Source organism: Phyllostomus discolor, chromosome 7 (assembly GCF_004126475.2).
Source record: "Phyllostomus discolor isolate MPI-MPIP mPhyDis1 chromosome 7, mPhyDis1.pri.v3, whole genome shotgun sequence".
NCBI lineage: Eukaryota > Metazoa > Chordata > Mammalia > Chiroptera > Phyllostomidae > Phyllostomus > Phyllostomus discolor.
The window spans coordinates 41,054,186-41,078,845 of NC_040909.2; the positions used below are offsets into that span (position 1 = coordinate 41,054,186).

General features: G+C 46.7%; 1 protein-coding gene across 8 annotated transcripts in view; it reads left to right on the plus strand.

Annotated features, from left to right (window-relative positions):
• The window catches only part of ATP2B2 (ATPase plasma membrane Ca2+ transporting 2), a 450,624-nt gene that overhangs the window by 145,539 nt on the left and 280,425 nt on the right, over positions 1–24,660 (plus strand). For all 8 annotated transcript variants that reach the window (XM_036030810.1, XM_036030815.1, XM_028517969.2 and 5 more), the window contains exon 2: positions 5,025–5,068. The gene's annotated coding sequence lies outside the window, so the exon portion shown is untranslated. The remainder of the gene's footprint in view (positions 1–5,024; positions 5,069–24,660) is intronic.

The following is a 24,660-nucleotide window of genomic DNA, read 5'->3' on the forward strand; positions in this document are numbered from 1 at the left end:
ATTTACTCAAAAAAATGTTCCATTCTGGATTCAGATTTCAGGATATTTGAAATACTAAAACTGCTGCCAGCTCTGTTGAGGACACAAAAAAGCCCACTTTCTCATTTGGCCTTGGCTCCAGCTGAGGCCCATGGGAGGAGGGATGGTCTTTGTAGCCCTCAACCCCCACTCCAGATCTGAAGAGCCAAGCCAGAAAAGCCCAGAGGGGGAAAAGGTAAAAACACAGCTTTGGACTTTGCCATAGAAAGTGCTTCTCCTTTGCAGGTAATAGTTATACTCTCATGCAGTTCTTGCAATTCCTTCCTTCCTTCCCTCCTTCCTTTCTTCCACCAGACTGGTTTTTGACTAACAAGCATGGTCAGGAGAGCCCTGTAGGTTATTCATACGTGGTGTCCCTCTTGGTATATGCCATGACCATACCACTTGTCAAATATGTAAACCACACTCCCGTATTCAAAAATATTTATTGAGCACACACTGTGTTTCAGGCACTGAACTTGTTGAGCCATGGGACACATCAGTGTCCAGACATGGTCCCTCCCTAAATGCCTATGGTCCACTGCAGAAGGAGACAGACATGCCTACGACTGCAGTGCAAGGGCTGTCATGATGGAGATCCAGGCATGGTGACTGCTGTGGGAGCTGGAGGAGGGCACCCTCACGTTTTGGCCAGAAATGAAGCAGACATTTTGGAAGAGTTACTGAGAGGATGAAATTCCACAACCCAGACTTTTATTAAATCTCCTTATTGACAGAGCATGAAGGTACCTGGGAGATCTTTGAGGCTAGTATTCCCTCCCAAAGTGGGTTCTAAGAAATGCTAGTTTTGTGGTCTGTTAATAGACGTTACTGAAAGAAATGTTCCAAGGTCAAGGTAGTTTAGGAAATGCTGAGTCAAACAAAACTAAGCTGGTTTCTATGTTACAGGACTTATCAGAACCTTGATGTATTTATTCATTGTGTTGTGAAATCTACAAGGAAGGTGGAGGCTCCAGCATGAAACATGGTGTCATGTTTTAAGGAGCCTCTCAAAAGACTAGTGCTCCCCAGTGTCACTCTGGGAAACTCCAATCTAGTCCAACTCCCTTGTTCACAGATAAGAAAACTGAGGCTCAGAGAGTGGCTGGCACTTGCCTAATGTCTTACAGGGAAAAGGGGCCAGGGCTCCTCCCCTGCAAGAAGGCTCTTTAGGGTGTGTGGTTTGGGCTTTGAGTGCTAGTGGCAATGAGAAGAGTGGGGTCCATGTGGATGAAGTAGTCCTAAGGAGGGTTCCTGGAGGAGGTGGGGTATGAGCTGGAAAGCCTGGGGCCTGTGGGTGCCAATGACTCATGACTTTATTGACTAAACAGTAGTACCACTGAGAATCAGATGCATACACTCACTGGCACCCAATTTGCCAGAAGAGGATTTCAGGCTGAGGAAGGCTTCCCACCAGAGGGATTAGTCCCTGAACTCACAAAAGATGCAGGCACTTGCAGATGTATTTTTCTGGTCCTCTCTTCCCAGAAGCCTCCCCTGACTGTAGCCCCCAAGTCAAAATGATCCCTCACCCAAATTCTTACCATGGGTGTTTTGTAATGTCATTTTATGCTTCTCTGTTCTTCCTTGTGAGTTTTGTTTTTAGCCAGTGTGAGAGCCCCACTGGTTTATAAGTGAATCGAGAGCAGACCTGGTGGTTTATTCTTCCTTGTTTACAGTTAATGTTTATCAGGAACTCACTGCATGCCAGGCAAAGTGCTCATTGTTTTCCTTGAATCTTCTCATTTTACCTTCATCACTTGGTAGCTATTTCTAACCCCTTAGTGCGGAGGAGAAAACTGAGGCTCAGGAGGTTGAAGTGACTTGCTTGAGAATATGGACTGTTAATGATGCAGAGACTTGAAACCAGGCCTTCATTTCTCTTTTTGTGTCTGGCTTCCGAATCAGACAGAACTGAGTCATGGATAGTCTCCCAGGTATCCTGCTCTCCTAGGGCAATGACCTGAGGCCCGTCTCTCCTGTGTCTCCAAGGCTGGGGTTAGGGCCCCTGCCTGGTAACCATGCTCCATGCTCAGCCCTTTCTCAGCTTGTTGACTGTAAGAGGATCCAGGGTGTGTGGTGCGGTCACCTGCAATGTAGAAGGGCAAGAATCATAGAGTGACAGCTGGCATGGCCCCTAGGCTCCCATACCCACTGCCCCGATGCCTGGACTTGCCCAAGACCTTTATGAGTCCTGGTCTTACTCATACTTATGTCACTCCAGAACTTTCCATGCTGGGGGGTCTGGCAGTTTTTCCACCAATTACTCCCATCTCAACCATTCACCTTTATTTATGGACAGCTTTTGTCAGTGATACCCAAGAAGCACCCTGCTTACAGTTCTTGGTTTGGGCCAGGGGCTGGGGTCTCTTTTCTTCTGTAATTAAAAATTCACCAGTGAGGACAGATCGCTCATCAATCTCTCATCCCAACAGTCCCTACTGGGGAAGAAAAGGGCACTGGCCTTGCGGCCCACAGCCCAGGACCTTGCTACTATGCGCAGGAGTCCAGGGCCCTGGGTGGGGAGCAGACAGGCCCACCCAAGACTAGGGAGACCCCTTAAACATCACAGGAAGGGTACTGGGTATGACAGATGGCCAATTCTGAGCTTTCTGCCTCATGTATCCTGAGGCATCAGGAAGAGGCCCACAAAGGGTCAGAAAGTGAGTATGTGGAACAAAACAGCCCGAAGGCCTCTGAGTACCACATGGCTAACCTTACCTGATTAGATACATACTTAAAGTTGCTAAGAAAGTAGATTTTAAATGTCCTCACCACAAAAATAAATGGTAATTATGTGATGTGATGGAGGTGTTAGCTAACACTATGGTAGTAATGATGTATATCAATCAATGCATTTTACACCTTAAACTTACACAATGTTATATGTCAGTTGTATGTCAATAAGACTGGATACTTTATATATATAGTTTATATATAATACATATAAAAATATTCCATGTTTTAGCCAAATGGGAAAAGTTAATAGAAACTCTCTAGTGAAACAAGCCAAACAATGGGATAGGGTGTTCGAGGACCTCGGTACAGGGCCAGCCTAGAGAAAGCACACTAGTTGGCAATGCTAGAGTGGCACACCCTGTAAGAGGATCCAGGGTGTGTGGTGCGGTCACCTGCAATGTAGAAGGGCAAGAATATTATTACTGTTGTCAGTGTTGTTGCCTCTGCTCCAGACTCACCAATTGTGCCAGTCTAAGGCATGTTAGGTAACTTCCAGGGACTGAACTTGCTAATCTATAACATGGGAATCTTAACAGTGCCTACATCATGACATCAGTATCCTGACACAGCCTGGCCCTCATGTGTCCTGGTCCAGGAGGAAGGGACAGCCTGGTGGACAAAGCACTGGCTCTGCCATTTTCTCGCTTGTGTGGCCTGTGAAAGCCCCACCTATCCCCTGGCCTCAGTTTTCCCATCTGTCCAAAGTATGTACCAGAGCAGATGATCTCCTGGGTCACTTCGACTCTGGGTTCCATGAAACCCTGCACATGGATGCCTTTTGTCAGGCTAGTGCTTTTCCCAGAAGAGATCTGGGGAGGGGAGCTCTCAGCTCCTGGCCACTTCCTGCATCCTGTGACTGCTGTGTCAGCCTTGTGCCTGTGGGTTCCCTGCAGCTCTGCTTCCAGATCTCTGGGAACTCTGGGCCAGGCTGTCTTTCTGGGAAGGGGACAGCCTACCTCCATAGTGAGAGGAATTTGAAAGTGTCCAGTAGAAGAGAATAGGCAGGGGCTATAAGGGGAAGTCAGGGCCTGGGCCAGGCTCCAGGTGCTGGAGACAGGGTTAGGCACTGGAGTATGGGGCAGAAAACTCGAGTTCAGTTCAGGTGAGCAGGACAGAGGCTCAGGAAGGGTCAGCACCAACTAGTAGTAATTGGGGTGGAACTGAGCTCCTGACACTTGGGAGGGCCTAATTAGCCTTGCTTTGGGTTCTAAGGGATATGGCTCCTATGGGTGAAGAAGGCACAGGAGCAGGGCCATTGTGCTGGCCATCCATCATTTACCCCTTGAGACCCACTCTCCACCCTATTCACCTCACCCTGCGCCCCAGGAGGTGATCTGTATACATCATAGCCCTTTCTCTCCCTCTGGCTTCTTGCTGACTTTGACCAATGTGGAGCTCTGGCAGGATATAGAGTGAGTGGGGAGAGATATTTAGATATTTAGTGTCTCAGCTCTCTCTCTCTCTCCCTCAGAGTCACCTTGAGCTGGCTGCATGCCTTGACCACAGGTGACAACTGTCAGGGGTCTTTTCCATGCAGCCGTCTCTGCACCTAGGTCTGGACATCATTTCCTCCTCCCACCCCCTTCCAGACTAGGGGTAGTAGCAAAGGAACCCTCACTTTTGGTCCCCTCTTGCCCACACCTTTGTCAAGATGTCCTTTATTAAACCCTCAGGACCCTGTCTGACTCAGCACCCTCACCGCAGAGCAGGGATATTGGAAAGGGACCCTGGAGAGGGGGTAGCAGGTCTCCCCATCCAAACTTTGTCTGGAGTCTGACTCAGTCTTCTTTCCCTTGTTTTCTCCAAGGGATGGTCCTGGTGTTGTTCTCCCTCCTGACTTCTCTGTTTATATGTCTGGAGCAGGAAAAGGGAAGGGAGGGATGGGGTGGGAGCCCAGGCAGGCCTGAAAGGGGAACATGCCAGGTTTCCAGATCCAAGGCAGACACCAGAGCAGGGGCTGCACACTTGCACTCTTGGGGTGTGGGGTAGACACGTTGGGATAGGGGAGCACTTGTGGGCCTAGATTCATAGCCCACTTGGCTCCCACCCATCAGTATCCTGCTGGCATGTGGCCCAGAGGTGCAGCTCTCCCCAAAGGAGTCAGAAAGTGAGACTTTTGCATGAAATCCCTCAGTTTCTAAATACTAAGATCAGTTCAAATATTAAATTTTAAATATTGAATTTGAAATCTGATCTCTGGCCACCAGTTTGTGACCTAGAAGATACAAACCCCCCTGATGGGCCTCTCTGATCTCCTTTGCTTGTAGGTTTCCCACACCTGGAACCAGACTGAGAGCAGCCCAGGACATAGGTGAGTGTTTGAGCAGGACCCTTGGTTCACCTGGGGGACTCAGCATCCCCAGCCACAGCTGTGTACATATTTCAGCGCCGTTAGTGGCCCCAGAGCCCTTGGTGGTTTGCAAACCACCGGTCTGTGCAAACTCCCAATCTTCCCACCTCTGCTGTCCCAACCACCTCAGCCTCCCTAATGCCCTTCCCAACACAGAGCCTCAGCAGCCACTCCCAAAAACCTGGGGACCTGGAGTAGCAGGGGGGAGGAGGGAAGCCCAAGGCAGATCTGAAGCTGCAGTTTGGCTTTCCCCCTTCCCAGTCCCCAACAGAGCCTGTGTGTTGTCATCTTTACCTTGGTGTGATATGCTACCAAAACAGAGGTGCATTTGCATTAGTAAATGTCCTTTTGAGATAAAGAGCAATATTCCTGTGTGGGTTGCATGGACTTCATATCAGTCCATACTTTAGTATCTGTTTAACACCATCATGAGAGGTTTTGGCAGGGGTAGGATTTGAGAAGGAAGAGAACTATGCAGAGGGCTGGGCCCCAGCCTGGGAGCCTGCAGAGGACTGTCAGGGGAACTTAATGGCTGCTGGTCCATCTATTTGCAAATGAACATTTGGAGACATAGCCCCCTTGCCTGGGGGACTGCCTGGGAGTTCTGCCAATGGCCCTGGGCTACTACTTTCCTAGCAACGCCTGAGAAATTGTCCCTCGTGGTGTGAGTGTGTGGAGCTGGCTCCATTCCTAGGTGGAATGAGCGGTTGCTCCAGTGTTTGAGAGGATAGAGCCTTCCCTACTCAGCACCCGATCCCCGCCGGCCTGTCATAGCACCCCAGTTGCCACCATCTGTGTCACTCCTTGGAAGAGGATGGGGAAGGTTTAAAAGCTCCCATCTAAATGTCATCTGTAGGTTAGGAGTGGTTATTTCTAAGTTATGAGAGTATGGGCAATCTGGGTGTTGTGTTTTACAAGTTTTATGTAATAAGCATGTGTTACTTTTTTTCTTCCAAATGCTATCTGGAGTGGTCTAGCAACCCAAGGGCACTCATGCCCATTGTAGAAATTATCTGACCAGATTAATCCCAACAGATAGCAGGGTTTAGGGAACTGGGACATGGGACAGGTAAGTTTTGATGGAGAAATGAAAGGTGATACTAGGGAAGCATTAAAGACCTATCAAAAGCAAATGTGGCCTCCTTCTCTGGTTTTGCTGTGATCATGAGCTAGAGAACCATATTATTTTCTGAAAATAATCTGGACTTGGTTTGTTCCCTTTGTTAAGGTACTTACCACCTCAGATATAATTGCTTCTCCCTCTCCACACTCCACTTCTTCCAGAGCAGAACCCTGTCTACTTCTGTCTGCATTTCTAGGATTCAGCAATGTGTTAATTTATGTGGGGACTGGTGTTTACTGAGTTCCTGCCCCGTGCCAGGCACAGAGCTAAAGATGTGATGGGAATCTCTTACTTCAGTTCATCCTGAGAACAAGACAGAACGCTAATCCCCATTCTGCAGGTGAGGACACCAAGGCTCAGAGAAGTGAAGTGACTTGCCCAAGGTCACACAACTGGTGGGCCGAATTGGAACCCAGGCCCATCTAACTTCAAAGACTTTTTTTTCCCCACCATATGCCTGTGAAAGCAAAATCACTTTTTTAAAAGTTGGGAAATACAGAGAACAGTTGGTTCACAATTTTGCCACTTTGTTGCCACAGGCTTTTATCCTTCCTCCTTTTATTTGTATATGTTTGCTCTGACACACTACTACATTCTTCTCTAGGCTGTCACACCACTGTGGCTGTTCTAGTACAGTTCTTGCGTCAATGAGAATTTGTGATCCAGATGAGCAAATGGTCCATGGGCATGTAAGCCATTACCTGGTGGGGTCAGGTGGGCCTTGCTGGCTCATGCACCCCCAGGGCACGCACCAGCCCTGCCTCCTCCCAGCCCTGCACACCCAGTACCTCACCTTGCCGGTGAGATCAGAAGGCAGAACAGGATATCAGGGCTGGACCTGGGAAGCTGTCCTGGAGTCATCCTGTCCCCACAGACCCTGCCCCAGGGCAGTGTTGTGTAATCGTTAAACCCTTGGTTGTTGGAACCAGGCAAAACTGAATTTCAGTCCTGACTGCTTCATTCCCAAACTGTGTATAGTCTTGGGCAAGTAAGTGTCTATACCACTTTGTGCTTCAGTTTCCCAATCTGTAAAATGCATACCCTCCCCACACAATGTTGTAATTGTAGCCAGACCACCTCCTTTCCTTCCCTTTCTAAGTAACCAGGCTCTAACCCGAAGGGCAACTTTGTCGTAGCCAGGGATGGATGTTGCTTTGTGGCCTTGACTATAACCAGATAATCTAGGTCTTCTTTGCTCTTTCTCTGTCCTTTTTTTAAAGTTGTCTAAAATTACTACATAGGCTCTGGGGATCTTTTAATATGTGTGATCAGGAAGTTGTTACAGCCCCAAAAGTGTAGAACATTTTAAGAATTTTTTAAAAATTCTATTTCAAAATATGAGTAACCAGTAATTCTACTTTTAGTGACTTTGCCCTGAGGAAATAGCCCAAGCCAGGTACTAAGGTTGATCTACAGGGATGTTTATCAAAGCACTGCTTCTATCAGTTAAAACTAGGAAACAGCAGGAATGTCCACTAGCAGAGGTTTGGGAGACCCCGCCATGGCACATGCAGATAGTGGGAGGTTCTGGGCAGCCATTGAATATGATGTTTGAGGTGAATTTTTAATAATTTATGGGGAAATGTTCATATTCCAGTACTAAATGAAAAGGCAGATTGCCAAAATTAATCCTAACTACATTTTAAAAAATAGGTATAATGCAGCATAAGTAAGCAAAGTAGAAAGAAAGCGAGAGAGAGTGAGACGAGCGAGGAAGGAGAAAATCGGCAAAATAGATATCTAAGTGTAGGAACATAACAGGTAACTTACTTTCTTCTTTGCGCTTTTCTGCATTTTCTAAATGTCCTACAATGGAATGTTAATTGTTTATATTAGCACAAAGAGTAATGCTAGTTAAGAAAAAAATTCCCCACCCCCACCAATATGTGTATGTGTGTGTACATTTTGCCAGTCAGCCACATGTAGCATCACTTTTCATTCTAAAGTGTTCTTTTTCTCTAAACTTTTTTTTCCCCAAAGCCAGTGTCAATGTTATAGTCTTCTGTCACTGGAACTGTGGTTCTCAAAGAACTGTTATTCATTTGCTAGGGTTGCCATAACAAAATACCACAGGCTGGATGGCTTAGGTAAGGGAAATGTATTTTCTTACAGTTCTGGAGGCCAGAAGTCCTGAAATCAAGGTGTTAGCAAGTTTGGTTTCTTCTGAGGCCCTTCTCCTTGGTTCTTAAATGACCACCTTCTCCCTGTATCCTCACATGCTCTTTTTTCTGCCTGTGTTGTCTGTGCTCTGATCTTTCCTTCTTACATGGACATTAGTTGTGTTGAATTAGACCTACCCTGATGACTTCATTTTACTTTAATCATCTCTTTAAAGACTCATCTCCAATACAATCATATTCTGAATTCTGATATGCTGGGGTTAGGGCTTCATCATATGAATTTTGGGGTCACAACTTGACCCATAACAGGGGTAGCTTATTCCTGATGACCGTGACCATTTATTTTGCAGAGCACTGAACTTTAAGCTGGAGTGGGAACAGGGGAATGTAGATGAAGAAGACATTGATCCCACCTTTAAGGGGTCCTCAAGGAGGTAAAATGCAGACATCTAATGTAAGCAGTGCACCTCCCTTCTCCATAAGGACCCAGAAGCAAAGTCAGCCCTTCCTATCTGAGTCTATCCATTGCAAATTGGCCACTCAAGGTCAGAGCAAAAGAGCTCAGCCCCCGAAAATTAATTTTACTAAGAAACTCTCATGCACTTCTATGCTAAGAAGCAGTGAGTTGGCTATAAATAATTAAACCATTCAAATAGGCTTCTGGATGCGATAACCAAAATTTCAAAAATAATTTTTTGTAGCATCAACTAAAAAAGGATTTTGATTTATAAAAGTAATGATAAAAAGAAGGAACAGGATGAGTCAGGCAGGTATGGAAGTTTGTGATTGTTGAGCCTAGTGGAAGCAATGTTGATTATGTCAGTGGGTAATAACAAAAAGAGTCAGTGAGGGTGGGAGAGATAGGGAGAGAGTGAGATAGGTATCCAGGGGCAAGCAAGCACCTTAGATTTAAGGTGAAAGGTAATAGGAAGCCACAGCAGATTCTGGAGCAAAGGCAGAACAGAATGAGGACAGAGCTTAGAGGGAATACAGCAGAAAAATCTAGTTAGGTGACTTTGCAGGAGTGCTGGGATGAGGGTCTAGATATAAGTTCTGAAAGCGGAACTCCAGAGGAAAATTTGGGAAGATGTCATTAGTGCTATTTCATTTTTCTTGGCCTTTGCCTGTGCCTTTTCCTCTGCTTCGCCCTCAACCTGGCAAACTCCTAAGAACATTTTAAGTCCCCATTCATAGAGACTGTCTGGCCTGAAGCTTTTCTTGCCCTTCCAGGGAGTCAGTCACTCCTTCTCTTGGGCTTGCCCCCAGTTAGAGCACTGGCATACCATACCATGGGGGCCTGCCTGCACATCTCCTGTTTGCTGCTGAGCTGAGAAGTGGGTACTCAACAAGTGTCTGTGGGCAAGATGATGTCAGGGAAACCAGTGATTGGATGTAGGCTGCAGAGGTAGGTGGAGCATAAGAGATTCAAATATGATTCCAGGGTAAATCCAAAAAATTTTATAAGTTATCACATTCCTATTATGACTATGGCAGTGGTAAGAGAGGAGAAAGCAAGGAAGTCTTGGTTCCTACCTTTGTGGAGCTTAGAGCCTAGTAGGGGAAACAGATAATAAAGTAATAATTATAACATGATGAATGCTATGAAGCCAGTTGGCTATGAGAGCCTAATGGGGTGGGGAGAGGAATGGTAAATTCAAAGAAGACTTCCTTAAGGAAGTGCTTATTTAAGGTGAAAATTGGAAGGCGTGTAAGAATGCACCTACTTGAGCATGTCATAGATGTTAGATGATGGACCAAAATGAAGGTGAAGAAAAGGGAAGCCTAAATAAGGGGAAAAGGCATTTCTGCAAAGGGCAAAGCCTGTACAAAGGCCCTGTGGTAAAGAAGCATTGGAAGCACAGAAACTTAGCCTCACTAGAACACAGGGAGCAAGGGGGTGCTAGTGAGATAAGAGGCCAGAGGTGAAGGAAGGACAGCATTACAAGGCCACTATTGTCAGAAGGGTTTAGATTTTAGCCTAAGAACATCTGGAAGCTACTGGAGGGTTATCATCAGGGAGTGATTGGAACAGATTTCTGTTTTTCCGTGGCTTCCCTGGCTGCTGCTATGGAGTGAATAGATGGCTGTGATCAAGAAAGGAGCCAGTTAGGAGGCTGATGCAGTTGTTCAAGTGAGAAGTGGTGGAGGCCTTGATGGTGGTTGTGGGTGATAAGAAGTGGACAGAAAAGAATAATAGTCAAGACTTGGGCAGAAAGGGAGAGAGAGCCAGGAATGACTCCTGGTTTTGGATTTAGGCAAGGGCAGAAAGGAGGACATTTTCAGAGATATTTTGCCAAACTCAATCCGTACTGAGTCCCAGTAGTCCTACCGCCAGTCCCCTAGAGGGGTTCTGACTCACAGCAACCCCAGCAGGTCAGCAGACAGGGATGGCAGGATCTTTCAGCCTGTTTCAAGGTTCAGAGAGGTAAAGAAGCCACTGGAGTGAAGCCCAGTGTCAAGGGCTCAGGCTGGTCGCCAGGATCTTGGAATTGTGGAGGGGACGGATGATGGTGAAAACCTGGCCCCACAATGTATGGCAGCTTTATTTCAGCATTTTCCTCTGATTCAGCAAAATCTCCTCTCAATGCCTTCCCTGGGGGACTGACAATTAATCATTATTCCTAGAGATCTACTTGGTATTGACTCTATATTTTTTGCTCAAATGTCCTGGGACTTCCTACCCTGGTGATTCAGACAAGAGTAAACTAAACAACATCTGATGGGTCTGCTCCATCTGCCTCTCAGGGTCTCAGAGGACCCTGTCAGTGAATCTGGGACACAAGCCAGGAGGTATTAGCATTGTCCCATTCCGCAGGTAACAAAACTGAGGCTCACAGAGAGGGTTCTGCTTGTTCAGTCACAAAACTCATAAATGGAAGAAACAATACTAAAAAACCCAAGTTAGGAGATTCTACGATCAGTTCATTTTTCTCAGTAGTGTTCTTTGTCTTTAATCTCTCAGTAACTTTTGAAGTAAATGGCCTGCCACATTTTGCTTTCAGAGCATCTGTTTGTTACCTGCTAACAAAGCATGTTTTTTTCTTTCTCAAACTGTTTAAATTATATTGTCCTATTGTGATTCCTTCCATATCAATGCAAATAAGTCTATAACAACCAGCAGAAAAACAAGAGATTCCATGGGACACCACATCATTTGTATGAAACTTTTCCCTGTACCTGGCCAGTTTTCTTGGTAGCACATATTTATTCATTTGACAAATATTTATTGAGCCAAGTACTGGGAACACAGAAGCAAAACAAGCAGCTATGGTCTTTGCCCTCAGGGAACTATGATTCTACTAAGGGAGATGGGCGATAAGCAATTATAGTCATGTATGATGTTCCATAAAGGCTTATGGGGAGAATAAAGCCAGTGAGAGTTGAGAGAGGAGGGGACGGGTTGGGGTGGAGCTATTTTTCATAAGGTGGGCAGAGGAGACTCCTCTGAGGAGGTGACCTTTAGGACTAGAATGAAAGGAATGAGAACCTAGGACATTGCAGACAAAGGGAAAAGCATAGCCCTAAGATAAGTGGGAGCTTGGGCTGTCTGGGGAATATGGATGACCTGTGACGGCAGGGGCCAGACCAGGGAGCCAGTGGTAGGAAGTGATGTCTGGGAAGGAGGTGAGGTATTAGACAGATTGAGGACTTTGCCTTCCTTCCAGATGGAATGGGGGCATGTGAGGATCCAAGCAGGAGAGTGACACGGCCTGACTTACCTTAACAGAAGCCCCCTGGGCACATGGGTGGAAGCATGGAGACCAGGAAGGAGGTTGCCACAGTAACTCGGGTGAGAGAGGATGGGCCTATAGCAGGACAGCTTCCATGGAGGTGGGAAAAGGGACCCCTGTATGCTGAGTGCATGTGAAGGGTGAGTTGATTGGACCCACTCTTTTTTTTTAAACCTTACCTGAGGATATGTTTATTGATCTTAAAGAGGAAGAAAGAGAGAAACATCGATCAGTTGCTTCCCTTACGTGCCCCAACAAGGAAGTGAACCTGTAACCTAGGTATGTGCCCTCACTGGCAATCAAACCGTCAACATTTTGGTGTTAAGGGATGATGCTCCAGCCAACTGAGCCATCTGGCCAGGGCTGGACCCACTCTTATAGTGCATGTGAGGGGAGAGGGAAGGAGAGGAATCATGGCTGATGACTGAGGTGTATTCTGATACCAACTGGGGTGCCAAAATCCAAATCCAGTACTAACTACCCAAAGTTAGCACAGACCCCCACCAGTTAAAGAACATGGTTCCCCAAGAGACTGCCTCACTTTAGATGTCAGATGCAAGTGGGGTTCCCAAGCTAACTCATTTCTGTTGGGCCAGCTACAAATTTGTGGGTTCCCACACCCACTCTGGTTTGATAACTTGTTAGAATGACTCACAGAACTAGGGAAAGCACTATACTTACAATTATAGTTTTATTATACAGGGTACAGGTTAGAACCAGCCAACTGAAGAGAGGCACAGGATGGGGTCTGTTAGGGTCCCACTAGGGACCTGTCTACCCTCCTGACACATCAATTATTCACCAACCAAGCTCTGCTGAGCTACTGAGATTTTATTGGTGTTTGATTTTGTAGGCATGAGTGACTAAACTCAATCTCCATCCTCTCTACCCTCCCCTTCCTGGAGGTGGGACTGGCTCAAAGCCCTGTCATCTAACCCCTTAGTTGGTCTTTCTGGGGGTCAGCCCCCATCCTGCTTTAGCTGGTTAGCATAAACTCATATGTGGTCCCAGGGACTCATGAAAAAACAAACACCTCTATCACTTGAGAAATTCAAGAATATAGAGGCTCCTTCCCAGGAACCAGACAAAAGCCAGTCAGATTCTTTATTATACAATAGAGTGGGTGCTAGCACCATTTATTAACTCTAGCAGAAGACTAGAGGCCAGAAGTGGGAGTAGTAAGTAGTAGGTTTGGTAGGAAAAATGAGGGTGATGTTTTGGCCATGTTGACTTTAAGACATCCAAGTGGAATGTGGAGTAAGCAGTCAGATCTATGAGTCTGGAGCTTAGGGAGAGAGAAGTATATAGACCATATTTTAAGCCTGGATGAGACTGGATGAGATAACTCTGGAAGTAAATATAGTTAGGGAGAAAAAAATCCCATGGCTGTGCTGCCAGGTGTCCAATGGTTAGTGGTTGCAGGGAGGAAGAGCTGAAAAAAGAGGAGTGGCCTGAGAGGCAGGAGGAGAACCCAGGAAAACCTGGGTTACCCCACCACAGGAGGTGTGAGCATCAGTGCTAAATGCTGCTGCAAATCAAGGAAGAGGAGAACCAAGAAATGGCCATTGGACTTGGCAAGATGGAGTTGAATGACTTCAGGGGAGGGGACGGGAGGGGAGGGAATGTAATGGAAGCCAACTGGATAGAACAAAGATGGAAAGGCAGTGAGGAAGCAGAGATGGAGCAGAGACCCCCCCCCCCAGAGGCTGTGGGGTCTGGAAAGGGGTTGAGGCAGCCAGAGAGAATGGTCGAGCATGCTCCATGTGCCCAGTTCTGGGCCAGGGGTGGTAGGTGTCTTCTGGGAGCTTGGAGAGATGGGAGAGAGAGATGAGAGTCACTGAGCTATATAACAGTGTAAAAAATGGATATGGATGACAGCAATGTGGAGCCAGGAGAAATCACTTCTGATTAGGAGTGATGGGGGCAGGCCTAACAACAATTACAGGTATTTTTGTTGAATGCCTGCCTTCTATGTGTCTGGGAATACACTCCTCTTATTTAATGCTCTCAGTACTGGCACTGTCCCCACTTTACAGGTGAGGAAACTGATGTTAGAGTGGTTGAGTTACTTATTTAAGGTCACACTCTTAGGATTTGCCAGAAATAGAAGTTAACACAGATTGAAAAGGGGTTTTATTATACAAGGAAAGGTTAAGTAGGAAGAAGGGGCAGACTGAAATGAGAACTCAGAGACAGAAAACCTATGTGAGTTCAGGGGGCCCAGGGCAGACTCATTTGGAACAGGAGGGGACTGGTCCTAAATCCCACCTGAGTCATTCAGGAGAGGGACCTAGTCCCTCTCTAGATCACAGTTCTGCCTGGGTCACCTGTGGTATGGCCTTCAAGAGGCTCCTAGACCCCTCAGTCTGCCCTCTTCTGTCAAGGGAAAGGTAACACTACCCTGCCTGGATGAGGGCACCGATCAAGGGAAGGGAGAGTGGGGTGGAGGCTGGATGAGGCTGATGTATGAGGACACTTTCCTGGGGGAGGGCTGTGGGCCAGAGAGGCAGGCATGGATCCCACACACTACTGCCTGTCCCCCTCAACCACCACCCTCACCACTGTACACACAGTCAGGACAGGGGCATGCCTTTGCTCACAGCCCTCATCATTCCTCATCTGTAAAATAGGAGCAGTGGGCCCTGCAAACCCCTGCCAGGGTGCACAGTCATGACTTAAAAGAACATTGGAAAGAAAGCACTTAGCAGAAATGCCCAGCAGAAACCAGGAGTCAGAAGTGGTTGGAAGCCACCAGTTCTAACAAACAGATGGGTAAAATCAGGAGAGTGCTCTCCTGCTAAGGTGGGATTTGGTGACTGTTTGATTCTGAAATGTCTCAGGTCTATAGAGGTACACTGGTGAGCCCTTAGGGCATGGTTTCCCACCTGTGAAATGGGCACATCCTGGCTGCATGACACCTGTTGAGAGGGCCGGAGCGGAAGGCCAGCCAGGTGGGATGTGCTTTTATGATCACTGAGGGAGCTCTTCTGCTGGTCCCTCCAGCTGCGTGTGTAGCTCTTCCAAGCTTAACACAGACACGTGGCAAGTCCAGGCTGGAAGGGTCCTCCCCCACACCTCCCATTTCACAGAGGAGCAGACAGGCTCACAGAGGTTGGGCCAAGGATCCTTTTGTTGGTGTTAATATTTACTCCCTAAATCTTTTTATACACCATGAAAGAGGAGAGGAGCAGGGAGGGAGGGAGGAAGAAAAAAAGTAAAAAAGGAAAGGGAGGGAAGGAGGGAGGGAGGGAAAGAAGAGATGAGGAAAGGGATGAGACCCAGGGTGATATATGGATTTGGGAGGGTGGAGGCTCACCTTTGTTTTCAAGAAGATAATTAGGAATCCTGGCTACATCAGGCACCTAGAGAGCAACAAGGCCTAGAACATTCTCAATTTGGAAACTGCCAAGCCAGTCACTTACCTGGAAGTCCATGACCCTACTATTTCATTCCCCTCCTGCAGGCAGCGTGGTGGTAGTTTAATCATGGGTTGGTTGTGTGAGGAGAATCCTCTAGGAGAAAAGCACTTAGTGATAAGGACTAAATGGTATTGACGTCCTGCCATAGCCACACACCCATGATTGTGAAAGAGGCTCAAAATGTGGGCTGGGGGCATGGGTTTGAAAATGTCTGGGATCTAGAAGCAGATGACCAATGAGTCTGAAGATGCCTGCCCCCTCCTGCTCATGCCCATCCCCACCAGGCAGCCTCAGGGCCAGTTCTTAAAAAGCCAGTGCCTGGGCACTTCCTGGCTGAGGTCGTATTTCACAGCTTTCTGGAACTTCCCTACCTAGTTCTCAGTATCTTCCATGAGCCTCTGGGCAGAGCAGTTAGGAGGAAGGAAAGCACACCTCTTGAGCAGGTGCTGTGTGGGAGTGCTGTGCCGGAACTTTGTGGGTGCTACTTCACTTGAGACTTGCACCACTTCTGAAAGGGGTGGGCATCACCCATATCATTTCACATGCAGGCAAACTGAGGCTCAGAGAGGCCAAATAGCTTACCCAGGATTACCCAGTCAATAAGCATGAGGAGAAGGATGGAAAGAGGTGTCCATGGGACCCCAAGCCTGTGTCTGGAGTCTGCCTGCTGCTGCCCAGCGTGCATGCACTCAGGTTGGGTCTCTGAGGCTGGTTCTGTCATTGATCCAGAGCTGTCTCTTAGCCAGCTTGGCTACTCCTTTCTCCTTCTCGTCCATCATCTTTGCAACCCTCAGGAGCCTGCTCTCCTCAAATGCAGTTCATGTGATACCCCACTTTGAGAATCCCTTGGTCAAATCCTGGGAGAGCCCCAGAGGTCCTGGAAATGTCCCTAAATGAGGCTACTCAAAAAATAAGCAAAGAAAATGAGAAGCTTTAGGACTCCGGAGGGCAGAACTGATTGGTCTGGGCAAGAAGGAAGGTTCAGGCCAGAGCCTAGAATAGTGAAATCTTTTTCTAAGAATGGATGCATAGGTAGGTTAAGTAGGTAGATAAATAGGAGATAGACAGACAGATGACAGAGACACAAGAAGAAAAAAGGAGGGGCAGGAAGAAACAAAGGAACTAGGAATGGTCAGAGAGGGTAGACTGAGTCAGTTTTTCCCAGAACTATGATGAGTCCATTGGGAAAGTGAGATGATAGAAGCAGCACAGTGTGGTGTGGTTGAGAGGGAGGGAGCTCAGCTGGCTGAGGAGTGGCCTAGCACTACAGGGTCATTCAGTGTCTGCCCAAACATCCCACTCACCCATGAACAGAGCAAAGGCACTGCAGTGTCCCAGTGACAGTTGCTTCATCAGCCTCAAGACATCAAAAGATGCTTAAATTACAAGTGAGTTCTGCTGCATAACTCACATTATGTTGTGAATTTTCTATCCATTACCATTAAAACAAAACCAAAATCCTATAGACAAAGGAGTTAGCTCTCACAGAGTTCACCTTCAGTTACCTGGAACTCCCTCTGCAGCCCCTCCCTTTGCATAGATGGTCAAAGGGCCTTCCTCTACTCTGTCCAGTGGCATTTTTGAATTGGCAAATGGCTTACTGTCCACTCCCACCAGTGACCTTTTGTTATAGGTTTTTCTTTAATTTTCTACTTCTTTTTACGCACGCTCACAAAGCTCCCAGCTTCAGCCAGGCATGCCAAGGAGGCTTGTAGTAGCAGGACTGATCAATGCTGGGAGGCTCCTTGCAGCTGCCAGAGCCGCAGTCCTGGGTGGGGGTGGCTGCGGGCTCTGCAGCAGAGTCTCTGTCTGCCTCTGATGCTGGCAGCCAGAGCTCTGGACAGCTGCTTGCCCTGCAGAAGAGCCCAGGGCACAGGAGAGGCCTGTTCCTCTGGTAGAGCTGGCCCAGGACATACTTGGAAGGGTAAGTAAGGGGCTGCAGGTGCTATGAACAATGGAGGCTGGGGAGGAACCATGGGATCTGGGACTTCAGGAAAAACAAAGCTAGTAAAGCTGTTGCTGCTGAGGTTGAAGGAAGAAATAGCTCAAGAGCTGTTCCTGGTGATTCTATGAAGTAGCAGCAGCACTTGGCTCTGTCTATACTTGAGGTAGCCCAGAATTCTGGGGAAGGTTCCTATTGGCTCACATCCAAAGCAAGGCAGTTATAGGACTTCCCCGAAGGACCTGAGCTCCTTCCCTCATTCTTTGCCAGATGTTTACTGAAGGCCATATACATGCCAGGCTCCCTGCTGGGCACCAGGGGTTCAAGGAGCACTAGAATGAGGCTTCTTCCTAGAAAAACTCCTAGTCTTGCCAGGAGGATGGTTGCTCAGATTACTGTAGTGTCATGTGAAATATGAAAGGAGAGGGTCTCCCCAAATCAGAAAGAGGCTAACTGGGCTTCAGGGTACTAGACAAGATTTTATAGAGGAGGGATCATTTGGGTTGGGTCTTGAAGGATGAGTAGGAGTTCTTCAAAAGGCAGTGAAGATGCTATGAGTGACTGCAAAGAGTTTGGACATACAAAAATATAATAGTGTGTGGTAAGAGGCTCAGCAGAGACTGTAGAACATTAGCATAAAAGATCAACAGGGTCACATCATGGAAGGTCTCAAATGCCAGGTAAAGGAGTCACTTAGGCATCTTAGAAAACTCAGTCTGGCTCTAGTATAAACAGGGTGAGGAGTAACACAGGGAGATCCTGAGAAGAAAAACCTGACCTCAAAGTCATAGGGGCCAGTGAAGTAGACTGAGACAATGGAGTCAGGAGGTGAAGAACAGAGTCACTGCTGTTCTTTCCTGAGATTGAGCGGCAAGGCTGGTGAAGGATCAACCGTAAGGGAAAGGAGGGGTCAGGATGATTTCAAAGTGGACAGCAGACTGGGTGGGTGATGGGGCCTCTTGATGAGAGAGATGAAGGAAGGAGGAGCAGATGGAGCAGGGAAGGAGGGGAGGTAATGAGCACCCGTGGGAAAACCTCTGGAGATTCCTAGTCAAAGCCAGATTCCTAGTACTCCACACGTGGACACTGAACTTGTCATATTAGCCATCAGTCAGACAGTAAGATCTTACCCTGCACCTACTGCATGCTTAGCCTCCTCTTTGCTGCTTGGGAATAATAGAGTGCAAGTATAAAAAAGAGGTGTCACATCCCCCCTGCAGGCAGATTTTTCAAATATTAAATGGAAATGCTATTGTGTAGGTTGCTGTAGAGCCTGAGTTTGAAACTGGGCATTTAGAATGACCTCATGTCTTGGCTAGGTGCCAGAAGACCCTAGACAGGGTGGCAGAGGGGCAGGGAAGGGGTGACTAGAGGCTAGATAATTGAGCATTGTCTCTACTTGTCACTGACTCTTTTCCTGGGAGGCCAGGGATTCTACTTGGCTGAGGAAAAGACCCTGGGGTTAGGAGAAATAGAAACATTGGTTAGAAAGTGTTTCTTAAGTCCCAGTACTTGAGGTCTGGGGATGCCCAGCTTTGTGGCAGGGAAAGTCACCAGGACAGAGAACTCTTGTATTTGGACTCTGCACTGGGCATTCCCCTGTCTAGACATATTCAGTCCTCATGCAAGGGGATCAGAGAGGTAAAGCACTGGCCAGTGTCACACAGCCAGTACATAGTAAACTGGTTTTCTGCCCAGGCCTAGCCAACTAGGGTGTAGGGTTTCTCCTCTCCTTCCATTGACCACCATAGCGGTGATGGACCTCAGTGTCTGGGTGCTCTCATTGGATCCCCTTGTTTAAAAACAGTGTGATATTTGTCCCAAAACTATCAAATTAGGTGTTTTTAAAAGCAATATTGAGAACAGCAGAGGTATATGTGTGTATATGACTGTCTGTGGATATTTATTGGGCACCTACTATATGACAGGCCTTGGGGATGCAGCAGTGACCGAGGTGGGTATTATCCAGGCCCTCAGGGGCTATGGGTGGGCATATGGGTAAGGGTCTCTTTTTAAAAACATATTTTATTGATTATGCTATTACAGTTGTCCCATTTTCCCTCCTTTATTCCTCTCTGCCCTGTACACCCTCTCCCACCTGCATTCCCCCACTTTAGTTCATGCCCATGACATACATGTAAGTTCTTTGGCTTCTACATTTTCTATACTATTCTTACCTTCCCCCTGTCTATTTTCTACCTACCATCTATGCTACTTATTCTCTGTACCTTTTCCCCCTCCATCCCCCTCCCACTCTCCAGCTGATAACCCTCCTTGTGTTCTCCATTTCTGTGATTCTTTTCCTGCTCTAGTTGTTTGCTTAGTTTGTTTTAGTTTTTGTATTTTTTTAGGTTCAGTTGTTAATAGCTGTGAGTTTGTTGTCATTTTACTCTTCTTAGTTTTGCTCTTCTTTTTCTTAGATAAGTCCTATTAACATTTCATATAATAAGATCTGGGTGATGATGATCTCCTTTAACTTGACCTTATCTGGGAAGAACTTTCTCTGCCCTTCCATTCTAAATGATAGCTTTGCTGGATAGAGCAATCTGGGATGTAGGTCCTTGCCTTTCACAACTTCAAATATTTCTTTCCAGCCCCTTCTTGCCTGTGAGGTTTCTTTTGAGAAATCAGCTGATAGCCTTATGGGAACTCCTTTGTAGGTAACACTCTTTTTCTCTTGCTACTGTTAAGATTCTCTCCTTATCTTTAATCTTGGATAATGTAACTATGATGTGCCTTGGTGTGTTCCTCCTTGGGTCCCACTTCTTTGGGACTCTCTGAGCTTCCTGAACTTCCTGGAAGTCTATTTCCTTTGCCAGATTGGGGAAGTTCTCCTTTATTATTTGTTCAAATAACTTTTCCACTTGTTGCTCTTCCTCTTCCCCTTCTGGTACCCCTATAATTCAGATGTTGGAATGTTTCAAGATGTCCTGGAGGTTCCTAAGCCTCTCCTTTTTTTCTTTTTTCTTTTTTTTTGAATTCTTATTTCTTCCTTCTGCTCCAAACTGTTGATTTGAGTCCCAGTTTCCTTCCCTCACTGTTGGTTCCCTGTACATTTTCCTTTATTTCACTTTTTATAGCCTTCACTTTTTTCTCTATTTTATGACCATATTCAACCAATTCTAATTACCAGTGTTTTCAGCTGTGCATCTGATAGGTTGGCTATCTCTTCGTCACTTAGTTGTATTTTTTCTGGAGCTTTGATCTGTTTTTTCATTAGGGGATTTTTTTTTTTGTCTTGGCGCACCTGTTAATAGTAGGGGGCAGAGCCTTAGGTGTTCACCAGGGTGGGAGCAACCCATGTTGCAATGTTGTGACGCTGTGTGTGGGGGAGGGGTCCAAGAGGGAACAATGCTGCTTGCTCCACCCTCTGCCAGTCACTTCCCCCGCTACCCACAAGCAAATTGGGCCCCTCTGGTGCTGATTCCCAGGTAGCTGTATGGTCTAGGACCCTGTGGATCTCTCCAATGTACTCTCCTGTGAGGAGAGTTTCTCCTGCTGCCGTCTCAACCCCCACAGGTGTTTTCAGTCAGAGGCTTTGAGGCTTTATTTCCCCTGTACTGTGACACTGGGTTGTGCAGTCCATCTCACTCCCCAGTTGTTCCTCCCAGCTAATCTGCAGTCAAATGTGGGATCACCCAGTCCAAAGCTGCCGCCTTGCCTCCCTGGTCCTCCAGCCGCTGCCTTGCCACAAGTCCTCTCCACCTGGCTGCCCGTCTCCACCCCTCCTGCAGGTCTGGATGAATGTTTCTTCAACTCCTTGGTTGTTGGACTTCCCTACAGTTCGATTTTCTGTCAGTTCTGGGTTTTTTTTGTTTTTGAATTTGTTTCTGTCCTTCTTTTGGTTGTGCAAGGAGGCACAGTGTGTCTACCTATGCCTCCACCTTGGCTGGAAGTCTGGGGAAGGGTCTTATATTTATGCTGGTATATACAAACACACAAGTACACATGTAGGCATTCATTAGTGTTCTGAACCAATGTCATAAGAATAGACACATTCACCTCACACAGACACACACAGATACATGCCCCCAATGCTCACACTCACATGTATGCACAGCTCCATGCACACATGTTCACCTATAAGAGTTAACTAAAGAGAGGGACCTGGACCTATAGCCTGATACAGTAGCAGAAGGATTTGAAGTGCATCCTGTCCTATTTCACCATAAGGTTAGCATAGGGTCTTAATGCAGACTTCTGTCTCCAACCCACCACCAGTCACCAGCTGAGCTCCTATAGTTAGATGGTGCAGACTTCAGTTTTGCCCAGGAACTGCTGTGAGTTGTCACCACCATCTATTAAACACACATCTGGGTGTTCAACAGTACCCATGCGCTGTCTCCTTTCACATTTTATAGGTGAGGAAACTGAGGCTTGGAGACATGGGGCATCTTGCCTAGGGTCTCATTCAGCTTAACAGTGACAGAGCCTGGACTTGAACCCTGAACTCTCTCATTGGAAACAGCAGCCCAGTACTGGTGCTGGTCAGGGTGACCCAGATGCCAGGGACCACCTTGGACGTTGAAGTCCTGAGGTCTTTTCTGTCACTTCCTGATAAGCTGAGGCTTCCCAGCATGTGGTTGCTTCTTTTCTGACACCCCAGGCCTCAGTCCTGCAACCACTCTTCAGTTTTCTCCCAGTGTGGTCCCTTTGGGCAGTAACTTATCAGGTGAAAAGAAAGGACTTTGAGCCTAACAGAGGAGCAGTCAACTACTGCTCAGAGGTGGTGATCAGGCTAGCTTTGCATCCCATACCCAACTCTAGCCTCAGTTTCTCCATCCAAACAATGGAGATAATAATTGTATTCCATGTTGGGTTCTTTTGAGTATTAAATGAATTTGCACATGTGAAATGCTTAGGCCAGCACCATTGTTTTGTTACTATTAGCCTCTGTCCATCCACCTACCAGTGACTTCCTATGGGCCTGTCTGATGGAGGAGTCAGTGTGTTGTGCTGTAAAAAAATGCAGCAGGCTCACATTCTGATGTGGAGATGGAAGTATGAATAAACAAGGGTGCTTCAATGTAGTATGGGGGTGTTTTCTCATCCAACAAGGTGAGAAAGGGGATTCCAGTAAGAGGAACCAGGAGAGGCAACAAACAGGTTAGGGCAAGAACAGTTCGGTGCACTAGAGAAACTGGGTGTGTAACAGGAGGAGCAGGTTCTAAAATCCACAGGACCCAGGCACATGAGCTAAGTGAGAAAAATAGGCTGGGTGTAAAGCAATATGGAGCAGTAGGGACTGTGGCAAACTGGAAAGCTGTCCCAGTATTGCCAGGTCTTCCAGGTTTTCAAGAGATGTCAAGAACCTAGATTTTTTATGTGAAATCTCATAACTTTGAAACATGAGGCCAATGCTGGAGAAGCCAAACAGAATATATCTGTGGGCTACAGTCTGCAGCCTCTACTTATACTTAAACTTATGACCCTAGCAATGGGGTGGGTGGTGGCACCAGAGGAAGTATAGCTATGGATTTCAGACTCTACTTTGTGTTAGCAGGCTGTGTGTGACAGTTGGGGCCAGGACCTGGTACATAGGCAGTGCCTAATCAACACTTTCTCTGCAGATGAGTCAGGGAATTTGGACTTTATCTGGAAGGTCAGGGGAGACTCTGAGGTGTAGGGTATAAGAGTGAAGTGATGGAAGTTCATCTTATGGCCATCACTCCATCTGCCACATGGAGGCTGCCTTAGAGGGGGACAGACAATAGGCAGAGTAGGGGGTGGGGGGCAGGGTGCTTAACAGGACTCAAGGCAGAAGGTCATGCTTGTCAGGACTAAGATTATGGGTTAAGAACAGAGCAGTCAAATCTATGCACAGATCAATTTGGAGAGTGTAGGAGAAGGGAGACCAGGGTGCCCCACCAGCTAGTTTCCTGACACACTTGGTGACTGAATGGTGCTACTCACCTAGGTGAGAAATTGGGTACAAGAAGTGTGCAGGGGCAGTAAGAGGATGGGTGATGAGTCTGTTTTTTTCTGTGTGAAGTTTAGATGCCTGTGGGGCACCCAGGGAAAGATGTGTCACTAGCCAAACATGCAGATCTCAAGAGAGGAAAGGCTGAAGACTCAAAATTACATATCCACCTGGACCTCAGTCTCTTTCCACTTACCCCCAAGATCTTTGTGCTCTGTAGTCTTATAGTTGAGAAGTTTATTTCTTGGGTTTTGGTTTGTGTTTTATTCCTAAAAAGGCTGAAGAGGGAGAAGGTGGATTAATCCTTAATGCCAGAACAAATATCTGTGAACACATGCACTCTGATGGATTCTTCCCACCCACATCCCATGAGGTGGGCAGTTTGTTTGGGGGCAGAGAACACATGGGTTATCCAGGCCCCATAGTTATGACATAATAATGCCTCCTTCCCAAGAGCCAGTCTCTGAGCTTGGCTATCCTAGCTCTTGCAATGGGATTTTACCTGCACTTGAGAGAAGAAAAGGATTTGCTAAACAGATTGATGGTTTAACAAGCCCACTTAGAAGAATGGGCTTTTAGCAGCATCATTTGCATTCCAACAATGAGTGTACAAATTATAAATGACTTCTTATCTATTTTTAAAGCAGTTTTAAGACTTCTCATCTGCTGTCAAGAGTGTCAGTGAGCATACCAAGGATATTCACAGCACCGCTGTGCTCCTTTTGAGGGAGGAAAAACTATTCTATTAAGGCAGCGATTTTCAACTGCTGTGCCACAGAATTTTTAAAACATGCAATACCTGTCTCTCTAGTCAGGAACACTGACCTCTTTTCCTTTAGATTATCAAACTAAAAAATGACAACAGCCAACACAACCATAGCTATCCAGTGTGAATGAATCAAAATTATACCTATTTTTGTCAGACTGGCAAAAATATTTTTTGGGTGTGCTGCAGAATTTCAGTAATTAGTTCATGTGTGCCATAAGATGAAAAAGGTTGAAAATTGCTATATTAGAGAACTAACATTTATTGAGCATGTGCCAAATACACCAGGCTCTGTACTAGGCATTTGAATGACATCTGCTCATTTAAGGTTCACAATGGTCCCCAGAGGGGTGGCAATGGTATCAATTTTCACAGAGGAATGAAGGCCAGGCCCAGAGAAGGTGAGCTGCTGGTTCAGCTAGCAAGAGCCAGGCCACCCCAAGGTTGGCTACCAGGTCTGAGTTCTTTCTAAATATACCTCACAGGGGTTTCTCACTAATTCAAATTTCTGTCCCTTGACCAGAGCAAAGAT